The 26424-nt window shown below is 39.0% G+C and overlaps 1 protein-coding gene and 1 pseudogene across 6 annotated transcripts in view; both read right to left on the bottom strand.

The window, feature by feature from the left end:
* The window catches only part of BABAM2 (BRISC and BRCA1 A complex member 2), a 416111-nt gene that overhangs the window by 200047 nt on the left and 189640 nt on the right, over positions 1 to 26424 (bottom strand). The window lies entirely within an intron of this gene.
* The window catches only part of LOC132659387 (BCL2/adenovirus E1B 19 kDa protein-interacting protein 3-like), a 30820-nt pseudogene extending 4396 nt beyond the window's left edge, over positions 1 to 26424 (bottom strand).

Genomic DNA, 26424 nt, shown 5'->3' with positions numbered 1-26424 from the left:
TTGGGTAGCATCACTGACTCAATGGACATGAGTTTAAGCAAGCTCCAGGAGATGGTGATGGACAGGGAAGCCTGGCGTGCTGCAGTCCATGGGGTTGCAAAGAGTCAGACATGACTGAGCGACTGAACAACAGCAAAAGAAATATGGAAGAATAAGAAAAATGATGTACCTAAGGGAACACCTTGGTCTCACTGCTAAGTCTCTGTCCAATAATGACACTGCTCGTTTTGGAAATCACGTCATTTTCTCTTCATCAAAGTGCTGGGAAATATATAAGTGCAAGGAAAGGCAGTTCAGTCAGAAAGAAAAATGGATACAAGAGTAAGGAATCAATGGGCATCATACTGGGCCCTTTGGCCTGCTAGTTGGCTCCCGACCCTGGGCCCCTCTGTTCATGCAGCAGGGCTTGTAGCACTGGGGTCGGGATTCTGAAAGCCTAGTTACAGCTTATCTCACCACATAACTGCGTTCTTGGCTAATATTCACTTCAATATATTGATATACCATGTGAAGACAGCATTTAAGAGGGTTACTTCAGATCTGGTTTCACCAAATGAAAATAAGAATCAAACGACTCTCTCTGCTTAGTCCAGAGAAACTGGGCTACTTCTCATGTGTTTCCCGGACTAATGCTTTTGCACTTGCCATTCCCCTTATAAAAACACATTTTCTCAGGACTTCCCTGGTCCAGTGGCTAAGACTCCACACTTCCAATGCAGAGGGCACAGGTTCAATCTCTGGTTGAGGAACTAAGATCCCACATGCCATGCCATGCAGCCAAAAAGAAAAAAAAAAAAAAAAAGAGTTCTTTCTCTTGCGATGGTTGAGAAGGGCAGAATAGGTGAAGAAGATTAAGAGGTACAAAACTCCAGTTATAAAATAAGTAAGTCATGGGGATATAATATATAGAACAAGGAATATGGTCAATAATATTGTAATAACTTAGTGTGGGGACAGCTGGTTACTAGCCTGATCGTAGTGATCATTTCTTAATGTATGCAGATGTCAAATCACTACGCAGCACACCTGATGCTAACATAATATTGTATCTCAACTATATTTCAATCAAAAAATAAAGTATAATTTAAAAATGCTCTTTCTCTCCTTTTCTTAAGTGGTGCGATTTTAATTTAACTCTGTAAATTCACTTGCTTCATTAAGATTCCTTTCAACTGCACTGTGATCTATGTCTACTCTTGGTAGTTTTTACATGTTGCCTTATGAATTCCTCATGCTATTTAAGCAGTGTAGAGTTTATATTCCAAATAGACTGCGAATTTCTTGAGGGCAGGGTAGAGATCTACTTCCTATTATGTCTAATAGCCACAGGTGACATTTATTGTTTATTCAGTAGTCACTTTGCTTAGTGCTTTATATACATTCTCTCATATAATCGCCATGACAACCTTATAAGGTAGGTACTGTTATTACACATTTGCAGATGGAGAAACTGAGGCTGAAAGTGATTAAACGGTGAAAATGCATTTTGAAGTCATGTATGTTGACTCAGAACCCAGACTCGAAGCCACAATGCTATACCCACTGACATACTGTTAGGCACAAAGAAGAGAGTATCAGTGCTCAGAGAAAAATGTAAGAAAAACAGGGAAACCCACATGCAGAAAAGGTAGCAGAGATCTGCTGTACATGTACTCGTCCTCCATTTAGTGTCTAAATCCTGTATGCTTCAAACAACCATGAGAAACTTAACAAACCACTCCCTATTCCCTTTTTATCCCAAGAAGACTATCCTGACTGCATCAATGGGTATTCAAAGCAAATTGAAAAGAATATATGCTTTATGTGTTTTAATGTTTACTTTTAGAAACTGTGGAGCAAGAAATTTAAAATTCTAAGAGTACAAAGACTAAAAGCTATAAAGATCACCATGCCAAACAAAATGTATTTATTTGACATCTTTACACAGACTCATCAAAGGAAGAAGGATGGCTTCTCTGAGAAAACCGATGAGGGCTGTAGAGTTCTAAGACATAGTATCAACCTTCCTTCAATTGTATGTACGATTAGGCACATTCTGTGATTAACTAGGGCTTCCCTGGTGGCTCAGACAGTAAAGAATCTGCCTGCAATGCAGGAGACCTAGGTTCGATCCCTGAGTTGGGAAGATCCCTTGGAGGAGGGCATGGCAACTCCCTCCAGTATTCTTGCCTGGAGAATCCCCGTGGACAGAGGAGCCTGACCAGCTACAGTCCATGGCGTCACAGACTCGGACACGACTGAGCAACTAAGCACAGCACAGCACATGATTAACTAACTACACTAACTACACTCTGTGGAAATAAGAAGCGCTGATCATCAGGTCGGGAAAGGATACCTGCCATATTCTTGAAACAGCAGCTCTAAGAGGGCGAGTCCCAAACACCAGGATGAAGCTGCTGTCACCCACCCGTGTTTTCCAAAAGTGACATCTTGAGTTCATTACTATGAGATGTCTTGATATAGTATGGGGCTAGCATTTTTCTTGGAGAAGGCAATGGCACCCCACTCCAGTACTCTTGCCTGGAAAATCCCATGGATGGAGGAGCCTGCTGGGCTGCAGTCCATGGGGTCGCTGAGAGTTGGACACGATTCAGTGACTTCACTTTCACTTTTCACTTTCATGCATTGGAGAAGGAAATGGCAACCCACTCCAGTATTCTTGCCTGGAGAATCCCAGGGACAGCGGAGCCTGGTGGGCTGCCATCTATGGGGTGCACAGAGTCGGACACGACTGGAGCGACTTAGCAGCAGCAGCAGCATTTTTCTAATTTGTATCTTGCTTATTATTTTCATAAACAGAAACCATTTCAGTGCCCTCATTTATGCAGGAATCTGCTTGTGAAGCTCTACTCACCCCTAATATGTTGGTTATAGCTTCTGTTTATAAAACTAAATTGAAACACATGTTGTACAAATAACTTTGGGGAGAAAAGAATTTCTGGTTCTTTCAAAATAATCATAATCAAGATTTCACTGGTCAACTACTGTCTCAACAGTTATTATATTTAACAGACATAGTCCTGAGAACACCAACCTTCTGACTAAATGGTGTGTGAAATGGAGCCTTTTCTCTAGGAAGCTGGAGGCTGGGGGGATAGGAGGGCAGGTGGGGAGTTGCAATACAGCCAGGGTCCTCATTAGAAGCACAGAATATTTCCTGGCTTCCACTACCTTCTCTCCTCACCAACATTTTTAGAGAAAGAACCTGGAGTGTGGGATTTCCCCTATTACTCTAACAATGTGTTCTTAATGAGTTGATAAGAAGCTAAGCTTATTTATATAAGCATCAGTTTCTGCAACTGTTTTACAAATTGTACCAAACCACATCCTCAGACATCTGAGTTGTGATTTTACGCACACCTACTGATACAAACCTTGTGCCAGACTGTTCTCCAGGAGCCCAACAAAACAAGTTAAAACAATAGTGAGTTTTCTTTAAGCACATATGGAACAAATACGAACACCATTTACCACATCCTCAGTATGTCTCCAAAACTTAACAAAAAGGTAGATAAAGCTTTTACATAGGAGTTCATACAGCTCTTTGTAAAGGATAGAAAACACAGATTTGAAATGAAAGCTGATATAGTGGACCTCTGTGATACTACTTGGCTGATACCTTCTCTTACCCTGGGAAGCCCCTTTCTCTTCCAGTCCCCACGCCTAGACCCCAATCCTTACAGTACCTGGCAGAGATACCAGTTCCAACCCCCTGGGAAGAGCTGATGGGTCCCTAGAAGAGTGACCTAGTCCCTTTGTAGAGGCAAAAGAAACTGTCAGTAGCCATGTTCCCCATCCGCAAAGACGCCAGGCCATCGTGAGAGAGCAAAGCCCACACCCTAGAGAAGGCAAAAGGAGAAGGGGGCAGCAGAGGATGAGATAGTTGGATGGCATCACCAACTCAACGGACATGAACTTGGGCAAACTCTGGGAGATAGTGAGGGACAGAGAGGCTTGGCATGCTGCAGTCCATGGGTCAGACATGGACTTGGTGACTGAATAGTAACAATGACAACCAAGAGAAGGAGAGCTGAGAGAGAAGAGAGTCCTGGCAGCACACCCACCCATGTGCGTGGTCCAGCCGTGTCCTGCTCCTCCTGTTGTTTGCCTTCAACCTTTTTCTGACTTTGGAAAGCCAATAAATTGCCTACGTGCTTCAGCTGGTTAGAGGTAGTTTTCCTTCATGTACAACCAACATTTTCTCTTGTAAATGATTAAACTGACTCATACAGATGATAACCATGGCAAATGGAAATTTACAGAATTAAGTGCTAAAAAGAGACTTTCATCCCTGGGTTATCTAAATACTTGTTGCATACTATTAAATGCCAGGCTCTAATCAGAACCTGGAAAGGGCTTTTAGGACTGAGAGGTGCGGCATGCCTCTGCACGTGCCAGAAGAAAGCTTTACTGGAGCAATCTGCCTCGGCACCAGGCTGAGGCTGCAACCAGGCTATTTCCCTGCACTTACTGCTTCTCATCCGGGAAGATCTGAAATGGCAGAGTAACCCACCCCAAGCCTTGGATGGAATAGCCTGCCCTCACTGTTCTGTAGCCTCCCTAACCTCACCCAATAAAGGAAAATGGATCAGAGGTGCCAACACTAATGGCTGTCAAATCATAGTGGCTCACTATTTGAACACATACACTGCTTTGCAAGTTTATCACACAACTTAACAACTGGCACAAAAACGGTGATCTTTTAGCTACAGAAATAAAAATAAAAATTGCTAAGAGTTTGCATGTTTTTGTATTTTTTCAGTAAGACGTGGAGCACAGAACCAGGCATGAAGAAGGGGCTCGTTAAACGCTGTTTCATTTCTCTTATTCCTTCCTCCCTGACTCTGGGTCTGAGATCATATCCATTACCATGCTATTCTTCCTACTGTTAAAGATCCACCCTTTCCTCTCCTTGTTAGGTGGCTTTGAGTTATGAGGCTTAGAGATTCTTCCTGGGAGGTTCTGTGAGTGAGGACAGAAGGGAAAGGCACCCTAGAAGCGCGTAACACCTTTGCACCCACCCACCCAGCCAGTCTCTTTGCACAAACTGTTTGGTGCCCATGGCAACTAGGCAATTGGTTACTTCCACAGGATTTGAGACACCTGGTACCACACCCTCATTAACTGGCGACAATCAAAAACCACAGGTGCTAGAACAGAAAATGGAACCTACTGGACACTCTCTCCTTAAAGTATTATGAGATCTTCTGATTTGCATATTGATGTTATCTTCAGAAACTAAAGGGCAGCTCTGAAAAAATCTCGTGGCTTGGAGCCATATCCCTCTGGAACTGGCTGGATGAATGATTTCAGAGTGGAAAAGAGCTCTGAGAAGTAAATACTGCATCTTTCTCTCAGACTCGAAAGTGTCCCCTGGCATTCCAGCCTCTGCAAGGTATCTTTCCAACCTCATTTCCACACTACGTCACTGACACACCCTAACTGCAGCAGCTGCGCACGCTCCATCCTGCCACTAGATTCTGAATGCCTTCTTCCAACCCTGCATCCCTCAACCCCAAACCTCCCCATTCCATCTGCTCTCTAAAGTCACACGCAGCTGCCATGTCCTCTCACAAGACTTCCTGGCCCTGCCCTCTGATGTAATGGTTTCTCCTCTAGGATCCTACAGATGTTTAGCTACACCCTGCATATGATAACGTTTGATTGTTTTGTCTGTGTTTTAAAGTTACTTACATGTGTGCTCTTAGCATGTATCTGGCTGAGTTCCTGAAGGGCAGTGCTGCATTCACTGCTGTATTCTCAGTACCTAGTATGGTGCCTGCCACAAAAATAGGCACCCAGTAAATATTTGATGAACAAATGTATGAATGTATGTATTTAAAAAAATGACTACATAGGCTTGCCAGGAAACTACTGATCCAAAGACGGGTTCCACAAGCAGGCTTCCCTTGCAGAAATAGCAGAGATCTATGTTTCTTATTAATTTGACCTTCCAATATAAATCAGTAGGTATAATTTTGGGCAGAATGAGCCATTATCCTTGGATTCAGGATATACTCTAGAATAATAGGAAAATTCAAGTTCTAACACTTGACTGAGAGATCAAACCCTACAAGATAAAAAGGCAAGAGCAATCTTTTTGCCATTTCTAATCAACTTCCAAATAACACACCATGTGCTATCACTAAGTCAATACTCATTTATGATTTACCTACCATGTGTAAGACATTTTGATGGAAACAATAAGAGAAAAAATGGCAAGAATCCATCTCCCAACTTCATATGTAAAAACATGAAGATGAGAAACTTTTTCTTCTTCCTTCTTCAATAAGAGATCCAGTAAGATAAGACATGATTAATCATTATAAGGTAAGGCTGAAAAACTCATCAGTTCTTCTATGTGTTAAGAGTAAATTCATCAGACTTTTTCTGACATTAGACTTTTATAAGGAGATAAAGCAGGAGAGTAATGAGCATCCTAAGTGGAAAAATGCAAAACTTTTACAAGTTGTAAAAGGCAGGAAAAGGAGCTCTAACTTTCAAACCCTGGAAGATGCTAAACAGCAAGTCCTGGTGTCCTCCCAGGAAAACAGTTCTACCACTTCAGTAGAACTGGTAGTTCTATCTAGTTCAAAATGCATAGAGACAGAGAACCAGTACCAGATTCCAAATGCAGGTGTGGTATTACCTTCCTGAACAGCCAGCAGCTGAAGCCTATGTGGGTGGAGCCTCGCTAATCAGACCAACAGCATCAGCTTCACCTTGGGGGCACTTATAACAAAGGCCTAGATGATCTCTAGAACATTAAAGTCTGAGAAGCACTGACTTAGAGAAATGACACTTAAGGAAGAGAAAACAGGTTCAAAAATAGAGAGAGAACTGAAAAGCAATGGACTGAGATATTCATCCTGTGATTAAATAGGAGACCACAGAGGAATTGTGATGTCACATGGGGCTGTGGAAGAGTGTGGAAGGTATCCTAGACAAAGTTTAGGATTTAAAAATAAGTCTTTGTGGCATATTCCCAAAACTCAGAGTTAAATGGAGGAAAGAACTGTGGTAGAAGCTGAAAAGTACAATAAGATATTTCTCAAAAATTCTTCTAACTAGCCACATCCATAAGCTATGGAGGGGCCAGAGAAAGGGGCCAGGTCAAGAGAGCTGGTATGGTGGACACTATCCCCTTTGGGTCAATGATACTGGTAACATGCCAAAGGTGAAAGAACACAGATGAAGGGTAAATAAAGTCAGAAAATGTTAAAAAAGAAAAAAAAAGCCTTTAGAGATCTGGGCCAGGAGTTGTTACCCTGTGCTCTGGGGAAAACTTGGGATCATGTGTACCTACGAGTAAGTGTCTTAAGAGCAACTACTATGGTGTTTTGTATACTGGGCACTGGGAGAAAGATTTCACTTGTAAGGTTTCTATTATATTAAAAATAAAGTTTGTAGCCACTGATCCCGACACCCACACTTCGTAGGTTTATAGATGGAGAAACTGAGATAAGGGAAGTGATTTGTCTGATGTGTAGAGCTGATTAGTCACAGGCCTGAAACCAAAACTCATGACTGCTGATTCTTGCATCAATGCTTCTTTTCACTACATCAATCTACTATATCCAAATCTGCTCCCCAAACTGTGCCACTTACTAAATGAGGTCTGTGTGAATCAAAAAGAAAATGTAAGACCCCAAAAGAGGAGGAAGTTATGAGGAGTGGAAATTTTCATACGAAGAATATATTATACTAAAAAGTTCCCAAAATGAAAAACTCAGTGTTGGACTTAGCATAACTATTGAGTAGGTGGCTTTGTTATTTAGAACTTGACTAATTATAGAAGTGCTGATGACTAGATTTAGATCAACTAAAAATTCAGTTAGACTATATCACTGGCTTGGGTTAGTGAAGAATACTTCATTTCTAAGCTAATAACAGGCTGAAGATAGACCAATTGATGAACATTTGCAGTTTTGTGCTTATGAACAGAAATTGTGACATTTCACGATGCATAAATGATGATGAAAGTACTGAAGCATCCAAGCAAGTTGCAATTCTCCAGGGAAGCTATTAACAGCTTAGCATTTCTGGTTCACATTGGAATGTGGATTAAACTTACTTAAAAAAAGTTTATATTAATATCAAATAAGCATGAAAGAATGTAATTAAGCAGATTAGGTTGAACCCTTTAAGTTCCAGGCTCTCTTGGGTCTGTTAATTATAGAATCAAATGTTGGCTAAGTGTACAAGAAAACCTGCACAATAATCCAAAACAGGTTTCATGAACTATGTTAAAAAACAAACAAGCAAACTATTAAAAAAAAATATACAAGGGCAGACAGAACACCTTCCCAATGCCTGAGCAAACTAAACTGGGCTTCTCCCCAAGATAAACCACGACTGGACCTAATATAGCCTATGCACCATGGACAAAATATATTGCAGATTTCTTTTATTTTCTTCTGCCTTCAATTAATTCCATTCTCCTATACTGATTATACCTTTGGTGCTGACCTCAGGACTCATTCATTCATTCATCCCTATAAACATGTTATTAATGCCCTACTATGTGTTAGGCACTACCCAGAAGGTGCTAGGAACACACACCCTCAAAATCTTCAGAGACAAGTAGGAAAACCAAATAAACAATAAAAAAATAATAACCGACCGTTTGATTAAAACTGTTAGAATAAAGGTATATTGTAATGCAGGTGTGAATCTTTGGTAGAAAAAAGGAGAGGAGTTAAAGAAAGGGCAAAACTGGCTGTCACATGCAGGTTTTTAAGGAGATAATCTTGAGCTTCCCGGGTGGCTCAGTGGTAAAGAATCCCCCTGCCAAGCAGAAGATGCAGGTTCGATCCCTGTGTTGGGAAGATCCTCTGGAAAAGGAAACTGCCACCCACTCCAGTATTCTTGCCTGGGAGATCCTACAGACAGAGAAGCCTGGCTGACTACAGTTGCCAAAGAGTCAGCCATGACTTAGTGACTAAATGACATCAAGGAGATAATGCTTTTAGTTGGAAGGAATCACAGTGCTCTGAAGGAATAGAAAGTATAAGAAAGTGAAAGGAAGAAAGAGCACATGGAAAGATTATGGGGGTACAGAGGCATATGGCACACCCAGGGCAGGGTTCAGAAAGGCTGAAACAATGGACACCACTGAGGAGGGGTGACAGACGAAGCTGAACAAGTCTATATATAAATATTTGGCTGTACTGGGTTTTAGTTGCAGCATGTGGGATCTTCAGTCGTGGCATGTGAGATCTAGTTCCCTGACCAGGGATGGAACCTGGGCCCCTGCATTGGGACTGTGGAGTCTTAGCCACTGGACCACTGGCCCACAGGAAAGTTCCAGGACAACTTTAAGGGCCTGACCATAAACAACTTCGATGTATTTCAGCCAAACAGTTGTTTTTTTTTTTTTAAATAACTTTATTGCCCAGGATATTTTTTTTTCCTTGTGTCATTTTTTGTCTGTTTTGTTTTTGTTTTCTTTTTTTATAAGTTTAGTGAAGCTTGTCTTTGTCTTGAAAAACTAAACAACAAAGCTTTCATATCATTTGCAACCTGGTCTAGTTTGAAGAGACAGGTGGGAGTTATCTTGCAGGAGTAATAATTATACCATGAAGGGTGCAGTTCTAGGTCTGGTGGTACTGAGAGGAGACAATGGCATTCTTGACAAAATTACAATCTGCTGGTGGCATCTGTGGAAAAGAAGCCCTTGCAAATTTCTAAACAAGAGTAAACTCTTATTCGAAAATTCTAAAGTGTTTTACAGGCCTAAAAAGATTGAATGAGCTTAGTAAAATGCCTCAACAAAGTTGGAATAAAATACTGGATTTGAGAATTACTGGAATTTGGATATGCTAAAAGAGGGTGGAGGTTGGGTCATGCTTACAATGGTCTCAAGTTCAAACGAATTACTATGAGAAGACACCACAAGTCACGCGCTGGCCCGGGGGCTCCTCTCTTCCCTCGGTAGGTGCTGGCAGAAGGTGTGCTCAGTCGTTTTCCAGTGTAGATGCCTAGCCCCAAAGCCAAAACATGGGAGAGGAAGAGAGATGGAATGGACACCTTAAGAAACTCTGTGAAGAAGGTCCCCCTTCACGGCTCCACTTTAACCCATGCTGAAGGAAATGGAAGGTTTAGGGCGCCTGAAGCGGAACTCCTTGGGTAGAATGTTTCCAGGTCTACTGGACCAGTCGGACACCCAGTCTATGCTTTTCTGCAGAGCATCCACTTCTTTCTCTCCTTCTGCAACTTCTTCTGACTGAGAGCTATGGGCCTTGCTGGTGTGCATTTCCACATCAAACACGACCTGCCCATCTTTTCGTGGAAGGGCTGCTGCAGTGAGAACTGCCTCTTGAACTGCTCTGTCCGGATTCATGCTGTGCATCCAAAAGAATCTTCTCCATGTCCCCATTGTGGAGGGAGGAGGAGGGTACGTGCTCCAGCCCCCCATTCTTCCCATTGCCATTATCATTGCCATTGCTGCTGTTCATGGGGAGCTCTACCCAGGAACTGTTGAGGCCGGCAGGTAGTGGCAGAGACTGTTCACCTTTCTCACAGTTGTTGTTGTGCGGGGGCAGTGGCTGTTCTACTAAATGAGATGACATTGTCAGGCGGCTGAAGAGCTGCAGCCCTGAAGCAAGGACCTTCTCCAGTTCTCAGGCAGCAACACAACCAAGGAGTTTTTTTTTTTTTTTTTTTTAAGGGCAAGGCAATAATGGATTACAAACAAAGTAATGACGTGATCAGATTGTTCTACAAAGAATATTCTAGCAGCTTGCAGGGCAAGACTAAATGTAGGAAGGGGGAGCTCTACAGTGGGCCAGAGCAGAACAAGAAGGATGTCCCCATAGAAAGGCAATTTGGTGCAGGATGTCTGAGCCCAAGCGGAGTGCAGAAGGTGCCCACATGACAGAGGGACAGCAGAAACACTGGGACATATGTAACCAATTGGTTACATATTGGTTACATATATAACCAATGTAATATAGCTATAATATATTATAGATAATGGGAAGTATACCCAAAATATATTATGGATAATGGGATTTATCGCTTTCAAAGAAGAAAGATACAAATATGTATAAACAAATTCAGCATATTAAATTGGAAATGGAAGTATCAGTATGAACATGGTTGGTTAATACACAGAGATTAGATATAGAAATAACACTGAGCATCAAAATAAACAATGATGCTAACTGACTATATAGCCCATTAACTCAAATAGGAAATCATGGGTCCACACTGTTGTAAAGAAAGTTAGATGAAAAACAGGATATTTGTATAGTTTCAAAGGACCACCCCACAAAATACTTACTGATTACATTTTTTTAAAAAAAGCAACTTTGCTGTAGAGAGCCTTACAGACACCAATTTAAACAAGTCACCAGGGTGATCATGTCAATGAGTAAACAGATCAGATGTGCCACCTGAGGTGCCGTGAGAACACAGCACCACTTCTGTGCTATTCCTGCCACAGATGCATACATGGAATCCAATCACAGCTGAACATCAGACACATTCACACATTTTAAAAAACTGGTCTATAATCTTCAAAAAGGCTGTGAATGGCAAGGAAAAACTGAGGAACTATTAAAAATTGAAGAGCCATGACAGAAGAATAGAATCCATGATTCTAAATGGAATTCTTCTCTCCATTAGGAAATCGGTGGGACAAATGGCAAAATTTGAATAAGGTCTTACATTTGGATGGTAGTACTACATCAATGTTTATTTCCCAATTTTTATAACTATACTGGAATTGTGTAGGAAATGTACTTATTTATAAGAAATATGCAACAGTATATGAAGGTCAAGGGCATCACATTGCAACTTACTCTCAAATGGTTAAAAAAAAATGCTTTGTATTGTTCTTATATTTCTAGTATGAATTTGATATTGTTCCAAATATAAAAAGGAAAAGAATTAATAGATGATAAAAATCCAGACCAGACCATACAAAGATACTGTTCTCAGGAAGAAAGAGGAGGAGAGGAGTTGGAATCTTAAATTAAAAACCCATTATATATGTTTTAAAGTCTTGTGGCACATGTTTATGTTTACCTGCATAATAAAATATATATAATTCTCAAATCACAACACAATTAAGTAATTTCTCCAAATACTGCCATTTTCCTCCAAATTAAGGAATTTTGCCAGGTTTGGTTATAATTATCTACCAGGAATGGCTGACCTCCACCTGATCCTGGAGTCAAGATCTGACGCCTAAAGTAGTCCCAGTTTCTTACAGAAAATAGTTTAATACGGCTGATTTCTGTCTGGGTACCACACATCATACCTAAACTTACATTGTCAACAACCCTCAAGATAGATATTGTCATCTCTATTTGCAGATCTAAAAATTTCTCCAAGAGATTAAGCAAAATGTCCAAAATTTCCTACTAGTAAGTGGAGCATCAGAAAATAAATTCAGATTTCTCTCACTCATAGCCCATGCTTTTCCCACTACAATCCAGTAGCCTGCTACGTGCAAGGCATCATGTGATTCACCACAGGAGAGACAAGATTAACAAGACATGTTCTCACGGAACTAACCACTTCTGCTTTCTCCCCTTTATGTCGCAGTCAGAATCGTCTGCCTCTTGCCTCCTGCTATGACTCTCCCACATCTCAGATTTTATCAGTGGGTGAATTCAGGAACACTGTCTTCTCTACCTTTTCTGTCATTGAAGAGATGAGACAGCAATTCTGAAGATGTACAAATGTGCCTTAGAATATAAAGACCAAAAAAATGAGCACTTAACATACTGTGTTAAATGAGGTTTCTGAGTATACAATGACCACTCAATCAGCTAAAAACGGAAAGAACAAAAGGATACAGAAGGAGTATAAAGAAAATAGTATTACTTCTAAATAATGTGATACTAGATAAGAAAAAAGCCAAAGACCAATCCAGGAAATATCAGGAGTTCTGGACAAGTGAACTGCTTCCTTCCAAACTTTTTTTGTTTCACTTGGTAGAAGAGGTCACCTAAGAAGCATTCAGAGGGACTTCCCTGATGGTCCAGAGGGCAAGATGCTGGTCGCTCATTACATGGGACTCAGGTTCAATTCCTGGTCAAGGAACTAGATACCACATGCATGCCACAACAAAGAAGTTTGCATGCCCAGCAGCTAAGAAGCCCCATGTCGCAATGAAGATCCCACGAGCTGGAACTAAGACCAGTACAGCCAAAATAAATAAATAAATATTAAGAAAAAAAGAAGGAGCTTTCAGAAATCAGAGTCAACCTCCTGACTAGAGCAATGGTGCTCTTGATGGACTGTCATTCTCCGAGGAAGCAGTGAGAACTTGAATTCCTCATTTATGTCTGTGAAGATTATGGTATTCTGCTCACTTTAGTGATGGTTAAAAAGAAACTGACTGCTACATAAAAGCAGAGGGAGGACAATGAGATGCCAGTTTACTTCATCAATAATGAATTCCCTCCACCAAGCTCATAATACAAAATGTGAAATGTTTAATATCACTTTTGTAATCTTGATTTATCCATTTAAAACACTGGATATAGGTCTTGGCAGAATTTTGAGAAGCTTATATGTATGAATAGATTTCCCCATAAAACAAATTTCTAAAATTCAAGATAACATGTAAGTAATCATGTACTTACTTTCAAAGTTTTATGGAGAAAAAAATAAAAGGGAGTCCTCCCCATAAGACAATAGGAACCTGTAGGCCTATTTATATATTACTCAAATCATTATGATTTAGAAATGATTTTAATAGGGGAATATGTAAGAAAACTCAATGCTATTATGTTTCTCATCATTAGTATTGTGTCAGGCAAGTCCGTGGCTTTGGTTTACCTCCAATGGTCTCCGTTACAAACACCAACTGAATCTATTCCTGGAATTGCTCTTAACCTCCCCTAGTATTTCATCCTTTCACACACAATAATGCACAGGGGGTAGTGGTAATTTGTGAAACAAACTCAAAGTTCCCAAAGTGGAAGACATTGTTTTCTTGCATCCTACCTACTGTAACTGAAAACTGGGAATTTACTGGAATTGAGGATTTATTATGAGTCAGATGGCTTACAGTCTTTCCAACCAAAACATCTGCTCTACAAAGGCACAACTGCTACAATCCATTTCCTCTTGGATCTGGAGAATGACCAAGTTGTAGCTTAGCCCGTTCCTTAAAGACACAGGGATTTGAAATGAGAAATGAAATCAAAGCAAATCTCTATGTCACCTTCCAACCTCCACTACTTTCTTTGATGGCATTACAAATGTAATAAAATATGAGAATTTACATAATTTTTGAACATTAAAACATTGCAATAAGAGTAGAATAGCCAAGGACTTTATCAGATTACTTCAAATTGACAGCAGCGCAGCTGAAACCAATTCTTTCTTTGGTACTTGAAGAAAGAGGGGACACATACTAACTACAGTAGGGAAAGGGTTTCATTATTTACTCAACAAATATTCACTACTGAACATTTCTATGTGTCAGGCACTATTCTAGGAACAAGTAGGGAACAGGCTAGATAATGACCACCTCTTGGAGCTTACCTTTCCACAGGGGAAACAAACAACAAATAAGCCTATTCATAAATACTCTTCAAAGCACTATAGGTTTCCAACTGTCTATCTGCTACCATTGACACTACGATTTTTTTCCCAGCAACTATAAGCAATAAGATAGTTTTTAGGAACCATATTCTAGAGCAGTGGTTCCAACCCTGGTCCTTATTTAAAAGCACATTACTGGACCCTACCTCTGGCCATTATGATTCAGTACATGTATCTGGGCCAAGGAAACGTGGATTTTTTTTTTAACTTAATCAAGAGCTTGAACCGCTCATCAGGTTTGGGCTCTACTGCCCTAGAATACTGACCTCCAAACATTTAAAAGCATTAAGTTAAAAATATCAATTTAAAATATTTGGTTTCCAGAAATAAACCCATACACCTATAGTCAATTATTCTTTGAAAAAGTAGGCAAGAATATACAGTAGGAAAAAGACAGTCTCTTCAGCAAGTGGTGCTGGGAAAGCTGGACAGCCACAGGTAAATCAAGTTAGAAGACACCCTCTCATCATATACAAAATAAACTCAAAATAGTTTAAAGACTTAAAAATAAGATGTGACACCATAAAATTCCTATAAGAGAACATAAGCAAAACATTCTCTGACATAAATCATACCAATGTTTTCTTAGGTCAGTCTTCCAAGGCAATAGAAATAAAACGAAAAATAAACAAATTGGACCCAGTCAAATTTATAAGCTTTTGCACAGCAAATAAAACCAGAAACAAAATGAAAGACAACCTACAGAATGGAAGAAAACATTCACAAATTATGTGACCAACAATGGCTTAATTTCTAAAGTTTACAAACAGCTCATACAATTCAACAACAAAAAACAAATAACCCAATCAAAAAAATGGGCAGAAGACCTAAAAACACAGTTCTCCAAAGAAGAAATACAGATAGCCAGTAGGCATGTGAAAAGATGCTCAATGCTGCTAATTACTAGAGAGATGAAAATCAAAACTACAATGAGGTACCACCTCACACAGGTCAAACTGGCCATCATTAAAAGGGAACCCTCCTATAATGTTGGTGGGAATGCAAGTAGGTGCAGCTACTATGGAAAATAGTATGGAGGTTCCTCAGAAAACTACAAATAGAATTGCCCTATGATTCAACAATCTCACTCCTGGGCATATATCCAGAAAAAACTCTAATTTAAAAAGATACATGCACCCCCATGTTTACAGCAGCACTATTCACAATAGCCAATACATGGAAACAACCTAAATGTCCATTTACAAACGAATGGCTAAAGATGGGGTACGTATATACAATGGAATATCGCTCAGCCATAAAAAAGAATGAAATAATGCCATTTGCAGTAACATGGTTGCAACCAGAGATTATCATACTAAGTGAAATAAGTCAGAAAGAGAAAGACAAATATCAAAAGATGTCACTTATATGTGGGACCTAAAATACGATACAAAGGAACTTATCTACAAAAAAGAAACAGACTCACAGACATAGAGAACAGACTTGTGGCTCCCAAGCTGGGGATGCGGTGGGCAGGAGGCATAGACTGGGAGTTTGCAATCAGCAGATACAAACTATTACATATAGAATAGATTAAAAACAATATATAGAATGGATAACCTGAATAGCCCAGGGAACTACAGTCAATAGCCTGTGATAAACCACAATGGAAAAGATGATGAAAAAGAGATGTATGTGTACGTATATATGTGTATGTGTGTTAGTTGCTCAGTTGTGTCCAACTCTTTGCAATCCCACAGACTGTAGCCCACCAGACTCTGTCCACGGAATTTTCCAGGCAAGAATACTGGACTAGGAAGACACTTCCTTCTCCAGGGGATCTTCCCAACCCAGGGATCAAACCGGGGCCTGCTGCATTGCAGATAGATTCTTTACTATCTGAGCTACCAAGAAAGTCTGTGTGTGTGTGTGTGTGTGTGTGTGTGTGTGTGTGTGTGTGTGTGTGTGTGTGTGTGTGTGTGTGTAAACTGTCACTTTGCTGTACAGTAGTAATTAACACAACATTGTAATCTATACTTCAATAAAAATTTTTTTTAAAGTTTGGGCTTCAGATCAACATATCTTCTATGTATTTACTGAAAAGCTATATACATGAACTGCTATGCTAATACATTATAAATATCATAAAACATGCACAAACAGTAGAAATTCTAGGAAGGTGAGATATAAATATAAACAAATATTTTCTCCCAACCCGGCTGGCTGCCTGCACAGGCTGCAATTTATGAAGTGGGGCAAACCAAGAGGCCTGCAGGTTCCTCACACACAGACTAGGAAGCAGGGCAACTGAAGGCAAAGCCTTTTGATTCACAGCCTGGGAAGACAGACTCTATCTCAGCCCTCGCTCTGCTCTGTAAACTTACACTTTCTCATTTATGGCACGGGGAGAGAAGTAGGCAGAGGACATTAGAACTGTAATCTCAGCGGCAGGAATTCAGGAGACCTTGCCTCACTCCACCTGCCAACACATACCTGCCAGCTCTTGTTGACATACACTAAGTATGGAAAAACCACACTTGGAAAAACACATAAACACCATCCTAGGTTCAGCAGCTGTAATCCTGTTGTGTCAGTCATTTGAATCATGTGTGAATGTGTCTGTGCATGTTAGATTCCTGACCATGTGATAAAGGTAGAAAGAGTACAGGCTTCCAGATTAGACAAGCTAGTGAGAATCAGGCTCTCCCCTGGTTACCCTGGTTGCTCGCTTGTCCACTTGGCTGAGTAAGTTATTTAAAACCTGGGTAAGCCTCTGTTTCCTCAACTGTAAAATGGGAGTAGTTATATAAAACGATGGTATCAGTTACACCATGAATAAAGGGTGGCCGTCATTGTGGCCACCATCATTGTCCCTGTTACCCCAGACCACCTTGGAACACCTGGCCCACCTGTTTCCTGCAATCCACACACACTGATCCTGGCCCGTGCACCTGGAAATGATACCTGTCAGTTGCCTTCTTTGTGTCTAAACTCATTGTTGGCAAATTCTGGCCTGACTGTGCAGCATCAGTTTCTAGTTTGGTCCCTTCTAACCATGATAAACGAACGGCCCCACAACTGATGATGTTAAAGCCACTTCCTGCTTGGCTTGGCAGAGGGGCAGCCCCTTGACTTTGAATTCAGGGTTACACCTCTGTGGACCAGCAGCCTTCATCTGCCCTTTCATTTGACAGCTCACTTCCTGGCTATTTTCTCTCTGCGGCATTAAAAAAAAAAAAAACTCAACAGATAATATTTTCTCTCTTCCAGTTATAGTCTCCTCTCCAGTGCCTTCTTGTTTGTGCTTCCTATTTCTATTCAAATAAAAGGTAATAAAATCATTTGACTGTGAGGACTAAGAAGGCAATTCTCAAATGATTTACTAGTGGCTGCAAGAATGGTCCTACATGTATATCCATAAAGAGAGCATTTCAATTTATAGGACTTTCAAAAGTCAGGTAGCCATCTTAAGGAAAATCAGGATTGTCAACTGTATAGATTACCAAGGAAAGAAATAAAAACAAATAAGAATCTGTCTAAAAGGATTTAGGAAAAGAAAATATCAAATTAAAGTCAGAAAAGGCAAAAATAAAACCAAGAGCAGAAAAAACATAACAGGCAAAATATAACATTATTCCAGAGAAAAATCATTTTATTAAATCAAGACTACATGTTAGAAAATAGTATTTTTTTAATTGAGGCTTCCCTGGTGGCTCAGACGGTAAAGCGTCTGCCTACAATGCAGGAGACCAGGGTTCAATCCCTGGGTCCGGAAGATCCCCTGGAGAAGGAAATGGCAATCCACTCCAGCACTCTTGCGTGGAAAATCCCATGGACGGAGGAGCCTGATAGGAAGATCCCATACAGTCCATGGGATTGCAAAGAGTCGGACATGACTGAGCGACTTCACTTCCCAATTGGGGCAATATAAATTTTAGTTATCTGCTAATAAATTTAGTAGTTGAATAGAAATGGATAAAAATTCAAAATAACTGGAGAACAAAAAAGAAGTACCCAGAAACAGCAAACAGAAAAGAACAAGTTACCAAAAAAGAAATATTATTAGGAACTACCATTTTAAATAATGCCTCTGGCCAATCAGTTTGGTATAGAATGTTTCTAAATTTTCCAAAATAGATAAGAATGTTATGCTTTTCAATCTACTTCACAAAGCAAATATAATTTTTTAATTGATGTATAATTAGCATATATTACATTTGTTTCATAATACATTTACATAATACATTTGTTTCATAATAATGTGATTCAACATTTATATATATTATGAAATAAAAGCAAATATGGTTTTATTTCCCATAAACAGACAAGAGAGTCACAATAGTTTTTTATGAGTATGGCTCTAATAACAAAATAAAAATCTTAATAAATAAAATACAAGACAACATCAAAATAATTTTCCACTATGAACAAGCAAAGTTTACACTTGCACGACTGGACACAAGGAAAATATTAAAATTTGTCATATGAAAAGGAGAAGTGGTAAGAATCACAGCATCACTGCAGTAAGTGCTCACAGAAAACTAAAATACTCATTCTCAGCCTTTTGCCAATGCAAACACCACAGCCAGGTTGTCAGGCTCTCTCCAAGAGACCTCAGGAGCACATTTATATTCTTTTTGAGCCTTCTGAGGTCAGAAACTCGATTCTGTTTGCACAGCAACTGCAGGGCCACGGCCCAAGGGTAGGTGACATACAACCAGAACGCTAACTTGTTAGTTCACAGTGGGAAATTAGGAACTAAAATATTCCAAGTTCACATGGTTAGTGTGTTCTTTCCCCATAATGCCAGTCCATTGCTTTGTAACGACAAATTAGTCATGGGGAATGGAATATTTCAAGCCCCTTTATCATGGCATGCTCTTTGCATGAGGAAGACCCATGTGGGCTGCCAGGCAACCCAAGTGAGTTAGAGGAACTGCATTTTAATAAAGCCTGATGCATCAAGCTCACCCTAGGAATAATCTTGTCAGTGGGGCCAATGGGATACTAGGAGTGCTTAGACTATGAGCAACATCCTCCTGCATCCAACTCTAAATGGGGTCTCTTTCAGTGCATTTTCTAGCTGTGGCTCATGGCACATAGGTCTGTAGTAGTTTCAAATAGCTTTTTATCCTGCAACTTTCAGATTATTCAGAATTCACCCATTCCTTTATCTTGGATAACACTGCAATAGGTACTACCAAATTGACTCTATAACAATCTTTTTTTCCTGTTCTTTCCTTAGTTTTCATTTGATATACTCTTTCTCCAGATACATGATTACATTCAAACAGGTGTAATATTGCTCACCTGGAGTCCATTTCACCTCCCAAAGAGAATATCTCATGTTAATATCTTCATCTGTTTACGTGCTGGCTACAGCTTTCACAGGGTAATTTGATTCCGCTATTTCCTAGTTCTTAGGGAAGCGAAGATATTAGTAGTTACTTCACTGAATGAGCCATTAGGTATTAGGAAAAGGATTGAAAAGTACAAACATAGAAAGGTAAGAAAAAATATGTTTTATATATGACATAGTTCAACATCATATTGAGAAATTACATGATTATACAACTTACTAAAATCAATTTAAAATAACTAGTCATTTAAAATAAGTTGGGACTTCCCTGGCAGCCCAGTGGTTAAGACTCCATGCTTCCAGAGCAGGTGGTGCAGGTTTGATCCCTGGTCAGAGAATTAAGACCCCACATGCTGTGTGGCACGGCCAAGAAACAAAAATCAGAACAAAAAAAAATTTGACAAAAATATTTAAAATTAAAAAAAATAACTAAGTCATTATTTAAAGTAATGACGTCAGCACAACTGCAGGATAAAAAGCCATTTGAAACTACTACAGGCCTAAGTGACAAGGGCCACAGCTAAAAAATGCAGTGGAAGAGATCCCATTCATAATGATGACAAAAATTTCAGTAAGTGGGTATTAATTTAAATCAGAAAATTAGAGACATCTTATTCAAAATGACATAAGGTCTGATAGTTGAATTAAAGAACGATGGATAAATGGAGAAATATAATTTGCTCCATGCTGGGAAAACTAAATATAGTAAAGATGACAACATTCCCCAAATTATTATGTAGATTAAATAAAATACTGAATTTACAGAATTTGATATTGGTACTAAAACACATCTGTCTGAAAAGTTGGAAAAACACCAAAAGAAAAACATTGAAGTTATGATAGTGGTTTCAAACTATTTAAATTGTTACAGAAAGAAAATTATTTCTTAAAGAAAGACAGGGTATTAGCTGAAGCAGAAAAAACTCAGAATTCATTAATAATGATCAGGCTAAAGCAATCCTATAAGAGGAAAAGGTGCTACTGAGCGACTGGGAAGTGAACCCAAATGGAAAGAACTAACTTAAGAGCCTTAAGCTCATTCAAACATGTAAGCTAAAGAGCGAAAATACACGTAGAAGAAACCAGAATAGCATATTTATTCCAACTACAGAAGAGAGAGAACTTTAAAACTACTCCCCCAAAAGTAAAATATTATCATGGACAAGATACTTTCCATGATAAAAATATCTATCCCCTAAATATATCAAATATCAACAATACCAATATAACTCAATATGATATTAGACATCTAAAAGACAGAGTAGACTGGTGAGATGTGATGGATGTGATGTAAGGTTACTACCCATAGCATATGCAGAAAAAGAGTCAATCAACAGAATTTAATTGAAAAGTGGTCCAAGAAAAATGAACCCTGGAAAGATATACAGCTTAGTTAGGCAATGAAAGACCACATTAAGGTATCACAACCATAACTACTAACTTAGTAGAATAAATTATGAAAATGCAATTAGACCAGGGTTGGGTACAAAGCTTTGCCTCCTGTTCCCATCTCCCCATTGATCTCCCCAGCTAGTCCCAGATTTTTCGGTGTATGATGTGGGTCCTGCCTGATTTCATGTGGTCAAGAAGAGGGAGGAAGTAGAGAAAATCAAAGTAGGAAGGAAGGAGGACCATAAATCAAAAGACTGAACTTGTTTCCATTCATCCATTCAACAAATATTTATTGACTATCAACTCTGCATCAGGCTCTGTGCTGTGTTAAGTATCAAAACTATAGCAATGAACATGTAGTCAGGAAGACAGGTAAATAAATCAACAATTACAGCACATGTGATAAAGGCTTTGCTATGGGAGGCAAAAGGTATTATGGGAGCACAGAAGACATGCACCTGACCAAAACTTGCTCTAGAAAGATCCCTTGGAGAAATGTCTTCACTCCGTCACTCCTAATGGAGTGACTGCTATGGAGGAAACTCTCCATTGCCCACCAAAATAATAAATACATTTATCCTTTGACCTGGCACTCCTACTTCTGGGAATTTGGCCTACAAATATGCCAGCAAACACAGGAAATAACGCATATACAAGAAGCCATGATACATTCACATGATAAACTACAAGCATTTGTGAAAAATATAGAAACAGGGGGCTATATGGCAGCATAAAAAGACTGTCAAATTACATTTGTTAAGGAAAAAAAACCCTGAAATGCAGAGTAGTGTATGTAGTATGACACCTTCTATATGAGGATAAATAAGACTGCATATATGCACATGCAGGGACCAGTATAAAGACATCCTGGAAGGAAACGTGTGTGTGCTGTGCTGTGCTAAGTCACTTCAGTTGTGTACGACTCTTTGTGACTTTACAGACCATAGCCCATGAGGTTCCTCTTGTCCATGATATATAAGAATAAGTAATAAAAGTGATTATAGAGAACTGGAAGGTGAATGGAGCACAGAAAAATGGGATGGCAGTGAGTTTTTTATCAACGTATACCTGTTTATATATTTCAATTTCTGAGTCATGTCAGAACCTATTTATTTACAATAACTTTAAAACTGGACTAGATACACCTGTGTCTCTTTTGCTGTCTCGCATACAGGGTTATCATTACCATCTTTCTAAATTCCATATATATGTGTTAGTATACTGTATTGGTGTTTTTCTTTATGGCTTGCTTCACTCTGTATAATAGGCTCCACTTTCATCCACCTCATTAGAACTGATTCAAATGTATTCTTATAAATAAATTTATTTAAAAATAAATAAATAAAATTGGACTAGATGATTTCTAAAACTTTTCTACTCTTAACATTCTGTAATTATGTGACTTAACCTACATTTAACTTATAACCAAATATTCATCATATTCTTCATTTGTAAGAAAGCTTAAAGCTTATTATTTTTTTAAAAATTGAATACTTACGTCAGACCAAGAGGAGTATCTTAAAACACTATATTATGTGACTAACACAATCTCTTTCTACTTATATTTAGATCTTTTTAATGCCTCTAAATTTATTGAAATTTAATGAAGATTTACTGAGTACCTACCTGGGCCAGGCATAGTTATGACCAAGACTAAAAATTAGGTCTCTGAATTAACAAAGCATTTACTGTACAGACCTTAAATTATCCTCATTACAGATGTTAGCACCGAATTTAAATATAATGTTGTCATTTCTTTCTCTACATAAAGATAGATGTATGTGTTACTTTTAATTTTTTTATAGAAAACTTTCTCAAATCTGATTTAAAACTTTTAAATTAAATTTGAGAAGGGACAGCTCATTGTTCTGGTTATCTAACCTGGGTCTGCCCTGAACAGGCAAGAAAATACTGCTGGCCATTTCAATGTGTTCCTCAACCTGGCTCAGGACAGATAAGAATTTGGTTATCATTTCATAAGTTAGCCCTCCCACCCCCTGGTTTGCCATAGATTTATGCTGTCAATCTCTAAGAGCAGTATTAATATTTGATTCTCAGACTGGTTCAAATATTTCACAAGGTAGTCTGCTTTTCTCTCTTAATTATTATACTAACTGACTTCTTATCTGTTTCCCCACTAACTGTGAACACTTTGAGGGCTCAGCCCCAGTTTTATTCAACATCTGAAAAACATAGTAGATGGTCAATAAACATTTGCTGGACGGATAAAAGAATGAACAAGTAAACAAACAAAGGAATGGTTAAATCATAAAAAAACTAAATTAAGGATAAGTTAAATATTGAAAAGAAACCACAAGGAAATTAATGTTCTATGTTTATTGTCATTACAAGTATACACAATAGCTGACTCTTGGCCCCCGAAGCAAGGTGTGGTTATGCAGAGAATAAAGGAAGCAGAGTGCTGACACCATGTTGCTGATATGCTGTCTTCTCCAAAAGAGGGGCAAACAGCTCAACTAAGATGGTGGTGAGTGATATGGTGGAGTAAAGAAAAATGAATTTGAAATAAAAAGACATGAGTTCAGGGACTTCCCTGATGATTCAGTGGTTAAGACTCCATGCTGAAGGGGGCATGGGTTTGATCCCTGGTCAGGGAAGTTCCCCATGCCTCTGCAGTGTGGTCAAAGATTATTTAAAAAAAAGAAATGGGTTCAGCCCTCCCAGCATTACTAGGTACTAGCCACAAGACCCAGTGCAAGCTGCTTACCTTCTGGCTCAATTTCCTCCTGAGAATGAAGGAAAAAAAAAAAAAACAGTATATGTCCTATCTACCATATGGAAATTGTTGGGATTAACACAGAAAACACTCTTTATGAGAGTTTCGTGATGGTAAAGTATATGCAGACAACGGATAGAAAGATTACTCTTCAAATCTGGATCAAAATAGCCCAAAGATTTGTTAATGATTAAAATTCAGTGAGACTAAATACAACAGGGACAAATCACATCTTAAACTAAGTTCCTCAAAAGTTGCCATTTTATACTTCAATGGAAACCAAAATGTACTTTGCACAGCTTACTCAGGGAACACGTGCCAGAGAGACTAAGCCCAAAGCTGAGAATATGAAGACAAAGAAGATATGATCCTATGATCCTGAACCTATAAGGGCTCATAGTCCACTGAGGGTGGCAGAAACAAGTACAAGTGATTAAGGTACGATAGTGTGTGTCTGTGTGAGCGCGTGTGTGTAAAAAAGGGAAGAAAGGAAGGAGGGTGGGAGCGAGGGACTGAGGGAGACTGCATATAAAGATTAAGACTGACTGCTTAGGTACAGAGTATTGTGGCTGTTTTAGGAACCCATTCTAACCTATTTTTCCCCCAGGCCCCTGTTTCAAGGCATCGTGGGGTATTTTCAAGATTCCCGGGCTCTACCTCATGTTTTATCTTTCCATTTTTTTAGGTCTATAAGTTACCTCAGTAATATCCTATAGATGTCAGTGTAGAGATCTTCTACATTTTTAATTAAGCTTATTGCTAACTATTTTATGTTTTTGATGCTGCTTTAAATGATATTGTTGTTAATTACATTTTCTAGTTCTTCTCTTAGAGTATTTAAATATAATAAATTATTTCTAATTTTAACCTTGTATCTTATGCTCTTGCTAAATTCACCCTTTGTAAAGGTATTGCCTTTTTGTAGATTTTATTGGACTTTCTACACACACAATTGTAATGTCTGCAAATACATGTTTGCTTCTTCCTTTTCAATCGTTGTGTCTCTTATTTATTTTTCTTGCCTTATTGCACAGATTAGCACATCCCATACAATGTTGAATGCAAGTAGTAAAAGCAGACATCCTTGTGTTTTTCCTGATCTTACTACGTTCAACATTTCATCATAAGTATGATATTACTTATGGTTTTCCTACAGATGCCCTGAATCAGACTGAAGATGTTATCTTCTATTAATACTTATAGTTCACTAAGTTTTCCTTTTCTTTCATTATGAATGGGTATTGAATTTTGTCAAATGTGTTTCCTGTTTCTACTGAAGTGATCATATTTTTACTCTTTGTTAACATAGTTAATTACATTGCTTTTTGAAAGTTAAATCAACCTTGTATTCCAGGGAAAAATTCTACTTGGTCATGATGTATTAATATCATTTTAAATATAATATTTAATTCTATTTGCTAATATTTCGTTAAAGCTTTCTGTGTGCTCACACATGATGGATAACAGTTTATAATTTTCTATTCTTGCAGTATCCTAGTAGGTTTTGGGAGAGTTATTCTGGCCTCATAATAACCAATTTTACTAAACTACACTGATGGGCTGAAATTTACAGCTGATTTTAGCAACGCATATATTGAAAATGGCAAATTCAGAGAATGGTCCCTGAATTTTACATGTAAGATAATTAGAGAAATTATTATATAAGCATATTGTACACCTTTATTGGGGCTTCCAGGGTAGCTTAGCTGGTAAAGAATCCACCTGCAATGCAGGGGACCCTAGTTCGATTCCTGGGTCAGGAAGCCCCCCTGGAGAAGGGATCGGTTACCCACTCCAGTGCTCTTGGGCTTCCCTGGTGGCTCAGATGGTAAAGAATCCACTTGCAATGCAGGAGACCAAGGTTCGATCCCTGGGTTGGGAAGATTCCCTGGAGGAGGGCATGGCAACCCACTCCAGTACTCTGGCCTGGAGAATCCCCATGGACAGAGGAGCCTGGTGGGCTACAGTCCATGGGGTCACAAAGAGCCAGACACGACTGAGTGACGAAAGCACACACGCACACACTTTATTGATAAAATTATTTTCCCAAGGTAGCATAAGGAGAACACTAAGCCATATTTCACTTTAACTCCATATTTCCTAGTCCTAATAATTTACCTTTCAGAGACAAGGATGCAATTCAGGATGATGTTAAACGTCAGAGATTAGTATTTACTTAATGTTTGTATCTTTACACACGCTTCCCTGACTGAGAAACAAAACTGCTCCATTCACACCATAAGCAGCAGTGAAACTCTACTACTTCCCATCCCTACAATCATCCAAGATACACTCTAGTCTTCCTGGCCCTACCCCAACCCCACCCCTACCAGGAAAGGCACGCCTACTTTCCCAGGCAAGTTCAACAGAAAATACCGAAACTCCAAGCAAGTAACACCTAAGTATCATGGATCCATTTGATTTAAAAAAA

This window comes from Ovis aries, chromosome 3 (assembly GCF_016772045.2).
Source record: "Ovis aries strain OAR_USU_Benz2616 breed Rambouillet chromosome 3, ARS-UI_Ramb_v3.0, whole genome shotgun sequence".
Taxonomy (NCBI): Eukaryota; Metazoa; Chordata; class Mammalia; order Artiodactyla; family Bovidae; genus Ovis; species Ovis aries.
This window is presented reverse-complemented; position numbering and strand designations above follow the sequence as displayed.